Raw genomic sequence first — 10,046 nt, 5'->3', positions numbered from 1 at the left:
GACACAACATTCCTAATATTCTCTGGTAAAAGCATCTTCCCGTGACTCTAAACCTACTTTGACTGTGTGTGGTCTAGTTAGTGCACATGATGTGCCACCTGTTCATATTTAGTAATCTTACCCATGTTTATAAACCAACTGCCTTTAAATCAAGAAAATATTTTGCTAAATAATCATTATTTATTATGGAGGAAATTCAGAAACTTCCTCCTGCAGGTATAATAGAAGAAAGCCACTCACACGGTGAGCACAGGTGCTTGTTAAACATAATAGCCATAAGAGGTGAATGGTGATTATTCACGCACTATACATCGATTCACATTAATTGATGCTAATTCATTCTGAACATAGAGAAAATTGTTTCAGATACATCTAAATATAACAATTTCTGTTCTGTTGATTTAGCAATGTGGGAAAAGTAAATTAGATCTACTTAGTAACCTGCAGATAGTCGATTGCTTGTTACTCAGTTACTTAGATACTGTTAGCAACAGTTTGGTTATACAACTTAAAATGTATGTAGAGTTTTTGTTCATTAAAGCTTAAACAAATGTATTCGATATTTTCATTACAACATATAAGAATACAAAACAATATACACTCAACACACAGTTAAATTTAAATTCACATACACTTTTAACCTAATATATACAATACAAAGGCATCTCCACTACTCCCAATATAAGAAGAAATCCATGACCTAAGCCTGTTTGGATGTGATAATGGAAACAATGATCTCACAAACTTATAAGCTTTAGGGGAGTAAAAATGTAATGTAAGAGCAAACTCTTTCATTATATCACTGTACTTTTTGCTGGATTTTCCACACTGGGAATTTTGAAACTGATTCATAATGAAGTGAAATTAGAAACCACTTAAATTATTTTCTAAAATAGTTTGCAGGTCACAGTTCAGATGCCCTTTCTTTTTCAGCTCTGCAATTAATTCAGAAAGGCTACTGATTTTTTTTTATTCCGGCGATTTAATTTCATTTGTAGTGATTTGATAATTTTCTTCAATTTAACTTTTGTGGGTGATTGTGGAAGAGGTTGTGTTTGTGTCTGCTGGCATTTGTGTGTTTCAGAAGATGGTCCCCTTGATAACGTACACTGAGGAAGATCAAAATCTATTTCAGCTTCTTTCACCTGAAATCGAAATAAAATTATTCATTATTTGCCTGCTGATTTTTAATTACTTGATATCAGCGAAATCAAAAGAAAATGATTGAGATAAGACTTGAACCAAATTATTTAATTATACAAGTTAAGGTCTATTTTGAGTAGATTTCTAAAACTGTTTCATTAAACAACTGTAGCGTATCTGTGAATTTGAGCCAATTCATCACCTTTACTCTATTCCAATATTTTAAATTTTATTGTAACATTCTCATTAACTACTTCATAGTAAGAAAAAATAGCATTACAAAACATCGCTAACAATTAACTACTAACCTGAGTAACAGTTGGTTCCAATCGCACCAGACACCGTCTTGGAATAATTTTTTTTTCTGAAGGTGACTTGGGAAATTAAAAATTGTGGGTACTGCATCTTCTTTCAGCAACTTGACTTTAATACCAGGTCTTAACTGGCAGCAGTCGTGTGTAAAATGTTTGATACAGAGTGTGCTGTTTGTTGTTGGTGTCCATCTATCCCTTCTTATTGCATGAATCCATTTCTTTAAAATTGCAGGCCGTGAAAATGGAAACCTGTTCAAAACACAGATAGGTCTATTAGAGCAATAGGTTCAAAACAATACAGACTTGGCATTAGACACATATAATGATAGGAAAAACGATAATAATAGGATACGTATGACTCGATCTACAACCCAATAATCTAAATACATTTGTACCTTAACGTGGTAACGCTATAGTAAAGAATTATTGTATAGTAATCTAAGCGATATAAATAGTTCAATCTTTGATATATCTCCACACCACACAAGAGACCGATGTCTGATTTGTTTTTCATTGTGGGTTACAGTGGCGGTCGGTGACTGTGGAACCTAGGAAGCTACTAAAAAAGCATTGCTTTAAGGAACAGAAGGTGACCTCCACACTTACATTAAGCCAGTGGTTCCCAAAGTGGGGGTCGAGTAAAGAGTGATGGGGCTCGCGAGATGATTTACAAAATAAAAAGAACGCCTTATTAACATACAATTATTTTGCATTTATAAACCTAAACAACTTTGAATATAAAAATTAAAAAAACCTCAGCAATAATAAAGTAAAAATAATTAATTTAACTGTGCCTGTTTTTCAGAACGTAGCCTCTCAAATCTGGACTATGTATTGAATACACACACAGTGATATCATTTTCAAATTTGAGGTTTCAGCTTTTGTTTTGATGGCAATCATAGACGAGAAACTTAATTGCCATGAATTAAGAGGTGTTGCAAATGTTATAAAAATATAAGAGCTTCTTTTGCAAGCTCGAGATATTATTTTCATGCAAAACTACTGTCTTCGCGCTACGAGTTGGCGGGTGGAGTGGATAGGCGGGACGGGGGAACTTCACGCTACACTCTGACCTGAAAACGTCAGTCCACTTACCTGGCTACAGGGGAACGAAGTCAGACATAAAAGATTCTTCATCTTCATCTTCGGTGTTGCTGTCATCATCACTCTCATCACTGCTGTCATCGTCACTGGTGTCCGCGTCGCCAACATTAATGATGAACTCGTCTATAACCTCCTCCATTATTGCGTCTTTCTCCCAGTAGTAGTTTTCAATATCACTCACATGTTTACAGTATCCAGTCCAGTCTTCTTTAGTAGCAGATTTGAGTCCTTCTTGCACAAGTTCTTGCAGTCTTTTCAGTGACATATCACCCGTTGTGTTATGTGAGCTTACATAGTTCTTAACACTACTCCAAGCTAATTCAATAGCGCTTAGGTCACACATATACAGTGGTAACCTGACGACAGTGTGACCATGATTTGCAAATATCGTATCTATTTGGTACACTTTTTGCTTAGGACGAATTTGTTCAATTAACGAAAAAAGAGTGAACTTCCTCATATTTTCTTCACATGGCACTCCATGCCTTCGCAGGTAGTCCAACATTTCTTTTTTTACCGCTGATTTGGTTGGTACCTTATCTAATTGTTTTCCATGATAGGGAGCATTGTCCATGACGATTACAGATGGAGTAGGCAGATTGGGAATAACTTTTTCAATCACCAACTTTTCGAAATTGTTAGAGTTCTTCTGTCCATGATAGTCGCCTGTTGCTGTCCCCGCCTTGTATACTAATTCGCATCCTTCAACAAACCCATTAATCCCACCCAGATGGACAACAATGAGTCTGTTAGACGCATTAACGGTAGTCAAAACTCCCGTAACGTCTTTATGCTGCCAGCACTTGCGAAACGTTAAATTGGTGTCTACCCATGTCTCGTCCAGGTACAAGATTGGTTTACCCTCTTCCCTAAGCTTTCTAATTGTCTGTAGGTATCTACACCTCCAATTTACAATGTTTTCCCTTTCAATTAAAAATTTTCGTCTCGATGTACACTTCTTCCATCTGAAACCCATTTCCTTTAGTATTCGTCGTAATGTTGTCGCCTTCCATTTGAAATCAATTCTGTCTTTTAACACAGGCAAAAGTTTCTTGCAGCTTGGTACTACTTTCTTGTTCAGATAAAAATCCTCAATTATGTCCTTTATCACTCTCCGGTCAAAGTAATCTACATTTGCGTTCCGATAGTCTGGACGTTTCCGTTTTTTTCCAGGTGTCGACAAAACACTTTCTTCTTCTTTGCAGTCTTTCATTTCTTTCCTTATACGCTGTATCGTTCTTATAGATACATTACAATACTTTTTTGCCCTTTCTGCAGATTTCGTAACAGGAATGCTAAGACATTGTTGTTCTTTTTCTTCATCACAGCATTTTATCACATTTGCAATAATATTTCTTTCTCCGCTATGGATTGTCAGTTCTTGTTTCCTCTTTGTCGACATATTTACAATTATTTGCAATTAATAAACCGCTATGTAAGCCTAAACTACCACTATACAATAATAAAAACTCCACTACCTGTATTATAATCAACTATATTAACACCAGAAAAAAAACCTATTATTAAAGACTTGCGATATATTGAAACTATTCTTGTTGAAACAAATAAAACACAACCAAACGCCACTATTATTTCACAGACCCGCAGACACTCTCAAATATACCTGCAGTAGATGTTTGTGAAACAGGAATATTGCAGTGAACAGCTCGGTGCGCATGCGCGACTGTTTCCCCTCCGCCCCGTCTAAGTACTTCAGCCGCCTTCTCCTGGCGTGACAACAGTAGTCAAGCTCTGCGAAAAAGGCTATAGTTTCAACATCCCATCATATTTATCCTACATTTTTTTTTAGAATTTCAACCAGTTGAACGCAACGGATTTAGTATCCATCCGTGGCTATCGTGATTGTTTTGAGTTTTTTTTTCGGAAAATACGCAAGAAAATATTGCTTACAGTTGTTCAAATTTTACAGGGATTTCTATTTTTGAAATGGAGTCAAGAACTGGTACTGTAGTGAGGGTACGAGGACCGCAAATTGAAATCTCGCCCAAAAGTGGATCGCGGGTTCACAAAGTTTGGAAACCAATGTTTTAAACAAATGTTGGGGTAGCGCCTTAATTCAATAGTTTACAGTATTGAGAAGAACAACACCACAGATATCAAAATGAGACACTTTTATCGGACAAGCGATGAGTAAATTGCTTCACATCTTTTGAATACTGTCAAAATACGAGTAAATAACAAAATGCGTTTTTACTTTATAATTATGAGCAGAAATTCAGTAATAGAACAATTTACAACATTATTTTCATGCTAGCAAATAAAAATCTCACCTCTATTGCTTGTTTGTATATAAGGTCCATTCTCCTTCCTTTCCTGGCAAAAATGTCTATTACATTGTCAATGAAGTTTGAAGTCTGTTTCAAGGACACCAGAAGCTCCTTTTCAATCGACATCAGTCCAAGTGCCGATAGTCGTTCCTGCCCCTGAGTATTCCTGCAGTATGTTTTGATCCTTTTCATTGCCGAAAATGATCTCTCTACAGAAGCACTAGTTGCAGGAAGCGTGAAATAAGTGTGCAAAGTTTATAAACTTCCGGGAATGTATCACTGTCTAATTGGAATTGCTTCAAAAGTTTCAAGAGATCACTGACAGATTTGGTTGCATAATCGTCTATATTAAATATTGCAGTCAGTTCACTTCTTAAGCGAGAAAACTCCAAATGCCTAGGATAGGCATCTTTCAAACTAGTGAAAGCTCTTTCAGGAAACATTTGGCGATGAGTGTTCCGTTTGCTTACATCCAAGAGCTCAAAAAAAGATAATGCTTCTAGGTCCAGAAAACGACTTTCCATTTGTTCAGAAATGTTATCAATAATTTCATAGTAGAGACGTCTGTAAACGTCGCGATCATTTTCAGTTGCGGACGAGCGGGCTCTTTTTTGAGTGGCTCTTCATTCGATTCAATTTGTTCCCAAAGTGCGTTGAATTTATCTCTCTGATTTCTCACTAATTCCTTTATTTGCTGCACCTTTGATGAGCAGTAAGCAATATCTAAGGATTTCTTCTGCAGAATGTTGAATAATGTGTCTGTCAATGGAAATAATTGTGCAAATACTAATAGCATGAAATTAAAGTTGAAATCATTTAGTTCTGACAGAAATCCGCGGGCGGCATTGAATGTTTCTTGATCCCAATTATCATGATTTTCTCGAATGTGAGTGAAGAAATCTTTAAGGGCCTCCTTGTTGTCATATATGGTATGAACTAGTGGAGAATTGTAATTCCATCTGGTTGGGGCTACCTTTGGGAATCTTTTCTTTACTTCTTCATCCAAGGCATTGGTCCTTCTACTTGACTTAGAAAAGAAGGATGAAAATCCTGAGATCGTTTGAAATAATATTTTGCAAACCTTGATTGCACACAATGCCTGCGACAATACAAGATTTAATCTATGGGCCTAACAGTGCACGAACTTTGCTTCTGGATATTTTTCGTTTACTTTTGCTTGTAGCCCCCTAACATGGCCTGCAAAAACTGCCGCTCCATCGTATGTTTGCCCTATTAGTTTACTGCCGATATCATATTCATCAATACATTTGAAAATTATCTTAGCAAGCCCTTCTGCTGTTCTGTCTGCACTGACGTCGATAAATCCTAAAAATCTTTCTTGGATTTTACCACTTTCTGTCACATAGCGCACAACTGTACTTAGTTGTGACTTGCATGCAATATCTGTAGATTCGTCCAGCATAATTGCTATGAAAGGAGAACTTTTAATTTCTGATTTAATGTGTTCAATTAAAACTTCCCCAATCGCATTTATCAAATCATTTTGCGTGTGTTTGGACAGCCCTGTAAAAGTAGAGGTTTTCATATGTTGCGCCAATTTTTCATCATATTCACTTAATAGATTCAAACAATCAACATAATTCCCTCTATTACACGATTCTCTTGATTCATCGTGAGCCCTAAATGACAATTCGTTCTTTCCTAAGAAGCATGTTACAGTAATTAGGCGTGCAAGAATTTCTCTGTTATGCTTCACTAAGGCATTGTGTTTTAAAACGTCAGCTCTCAATTGATCGTCTATCTGTAAATCAATTCTTGTTAACCCAAATGTTTTAAGTTTCGTCATAGAAATAAAATGACTTTGGGTTATCTCATGGCGATGTGCAGATCTATGGAAATTGCTTATGTCCGAAAATCCCTGGGAGTTCCAAACGTTTTTGTCCGTATTAAATATTAAACATGGCCAGCAATACAATTTCTTTGAATCTGCACATGCAGTGAGCCATTTAAATTTATCATAATAAACATCTGCTCTAAAATGTTTGAAACATGATTTCGTCTTTGTCTTCAAATCATCAATTTTCGGCATAGGCCCACCATTTATAATTATTAGTTTTTTATCTTCAAAATTATGTGATCCGAACGACACTTTTCTTAAGCTATCAATAATGCAACATGCACTTGAACTCGCTGAAGAAACAGCAGAGACACTCACGTCATCAGCCACATCACGACTACCGCCGGAGGTTTCCGAAGGATGTTCGTGGAGAACGGTTCCCGTGTCAGGAATAGCTTCACGCATATCGCTTGTAGTTGAGGTGCTAGGCGAATAATTCATTACGGAAGGCTATTTGGACTTAAAACAAAATAACAGTAATATCGGTGGAATATATACTTTGTAATTCAATGTACAATTCATAATAACATACTGCACAACTCAATAACCCACACCAATTAGGAAGAAACGCATAAAAATACACAATATTTAACTTTCTCTCGGAATCATACGGAATCTCAACCTGACGTAGCTTCACTGCATAGTAGCACTACAACTGTCACTCAAATGCGCAAGCGCGGCAGCCGGCAGGGTATGGTATGCGCCGGCTACGCTGGGATAAAGGCACAAGCAGCACACTTCATATACGGCGGATCGAGCGCGATTGAGCGAGAGCAAGAGCATAATCGTTCAACAACAGAATCTTTTGCAGTATTTAATAGATTACAATTATTATACTATTGTGCACATAATCGTGCATGGTGAGGAGGGAAGAGGAGGGAGGCTCAGCTTCCCTTGCTTCAATGAACCGACCGCCACTGGTGGGTTAAATACCTGGGTATGTGACGAGGTTAGTAAGTTGAGGTGATAAATAAGTGACGTGAGGCCGAGAAATGCGAAAAGTTTTCAATGATTTAAGTATGTTTTCTCTCCTGTATGCAGCGTGGGGAAATATCTACATTTCACCTATAAATACTATAATATACCGCAATGTAACAACAATATATCATCACATCGTGCTAAGATCAATGACTAAATAGATAAGGTCAGCGGCTAATACTATAGTTTTGAATTCATGTTTTGATGCAAATAGTTTACCTTTGAAACTGAATTCCACTTCCTGGTGTTTGTAACTGTTTACAGCCGTATGCTGTACAGTATTTCACCATTATAATGGCAAAATTAAATAAATATAAATAAAATACGTACTTCTTTCAACACAACAACCATTTCCCATGTGCGTTAGACAGAGAGAGAGAGATACGCCTCAGGTCTGCCAATAGTACGGAAGTTACAGGTCACGTTTTTTTCAGCATTTCTCTACAGGAGTTGCGTATCCAGTTTATAATATTGAGATCACTGCAGTAACATCACAGTCAGTCCCGCAACTTCAACACTTTTTTTTGCCAACATTCGCGACACTAGCGCCCAAGCGGCAGGCAAGGCACTGGTCATAGGGTTGATTGTATTGTATTGTATTGTATTTATTAACATTCCATGGTATTCATACATGCTTACAGCTAGAATATGGAACAAGTCAAAAAACTTAATATTATTATAAAATCTTAATTTATAGTCACAGTCTAGATGAAATATATACAGAAGAGATTTACAATATAGACTACTAGTACAACACAAAGTTTTAGTATCAATTTCATGAATGTTATTGAATGTCATGAATTCACCTACAGAAGAGAAGGCGTGAGAAATTAGGTACTTCTTTAATTTGGCCCTAAATAATTTTATGTTTTGAGTTTCATTTTTTATATCGATAGGGAGGCTATTAAAAATTTTTACTGCCATATAACGCACTCCTCTTTGATACCACGATAGACTTGCCGATGGAGTATGAAAGTCATTTTTTGACGTGTATTTATGCTATGAACTGTTGAATTAGTTACAAAGTTTTCACGATTACATACGAGGAAGGTTATTAATGAAAAGACATCCTGACAAGCCATGGGCATTATTTGTAGTTTTTTGAAAATACAATCTCGTTCAGCCAACACGTGCTTTAAAGGGATGCGAGATGTTATAATAACGTTTTAATCATGCGTCGGAATAAAGGCAATGTGTGCAATGACGAAAATTCCAGTAACAACAAGTTTTAATCTCCGAATTTGTTGTTCTTCAGATTCCTTAAAGACCAAGAGAAAATCATAACTCAGTCATAACCAATAATCCACGCTGTAGGTAGCCTTCGTATTGTGTTCTATAAAACAATTATTAGTTATCAGTTACCTATTTGTATGGAGAGTTTAAATAAAAACAAAGTAAATACCTGTTACAGTAGGGGAGGTCGGGGCAAGTTCGGCACATTAAGCTAAACACTCACATAAGTGCAATAAAAAGTCAATGTATGTTTCAAAATCTTAATGACAAATACACTTGATATATTTATATTATGTATATGGATTAGAATTTACAAAAAAGTGGAGCATTGAATTAAACACAAAAATAAATTAAAGACGCTACATTTGCCGAAATTGCCCCGCACTCTGGGGCAACTTCGTCAGTATTTGTATCCTCAACAGAATAGATTATTTTCGAGTTCAGATTTGATTTACAACATAACAAACTCTCATAGGACTAAATTTAACATCTGAACACATCACAAATGAGGTGTCCAAACACATTTTTCATGTCTGTACATGTTCATATGCCCATCATATGTGTGGCTAATCTTTATTTAGACAATTTTTTGACTCCATGAAAGCCTCAAGTCAGGCAGATCCAGCCATCTTCTGGTTTGTGTTGAAAGGATCCTCTATATGATTGGATTCTGCGAATTCGAAGGCTAATCTTCTAAATTGCACTCTACACTTTCTGAAAAACATTTTCTGCAGATTGATTGCATGCTACTTAAAATTTTCAGCCATATCTGAAGCAAACACTCTTTTACACCTGACTTTATTTTATACACCTGGTGCTGAAAGATCTACTTTCAGCGAATACTGAAGTGTAGTTCATGGCACTCTATAATTTTTTCGGCAGATGACAGGCTTATCTTTTTTTATTATGCTCACATAGAGCTTTCTTGAATGCTTCCTAGTCATATTTGTTTTCAGTTTTCCACTTGTAATTTAGAACCATTTATCTGGTAATAAATAGGCAACTAAAATGTACGAGGGTCACTCTAAAAAGTAATGCACAACATTTTTTAAATTTATATTTTATTCTACACCTTTACAATTTATGGAGGTCATAGATACAACCTTCCCGCTTGTATTCATTTTTAA

At 36.2% G+C, this 10,046-nt stretch overlaps 1 long non-coding RNA gene across 1 annotated transcript; it reads right to left on the bottom strand.

Annotated features, from left to right (window-relative positions):
* Positions 1-217: 217 nt before the first annotated feature.
* Positions 218-8,045, bottom strand: LOC138707963 (uncharacterized). The gene is made up of 3 exons (XR_011334486.1): positions 7,906-8,045; positions 1,452-1,706; positions 218-1,145 (listed from the first exon to the last, which is right to left on the bottom strand). It is a non-coding gene; the product is annotated as an uncharacterized lncRNA (long non-coding RNA).
* Between the last annotated feature and the right edge of the window lie 2,001 nt (positions 8,046-10,046).

This window comes from Periplaneta americana, chromosome 10, assembly GCF_040183065.1.
Source record: "Periplaneta americana isolate PAMFEO1 chromosome 10, P.americana_PAMFEO1_priV1, whole genome shotgun sequence".
Lineage (NCBI taxonomy): Eukaryota > Metazoa > Arthropoda > Insecta > Blattodea > Blattidae > Periplaneta > Periplaneta americana.
This window is presented reverse-complemented; position numbering and strand designations above follow the sequence as displayed.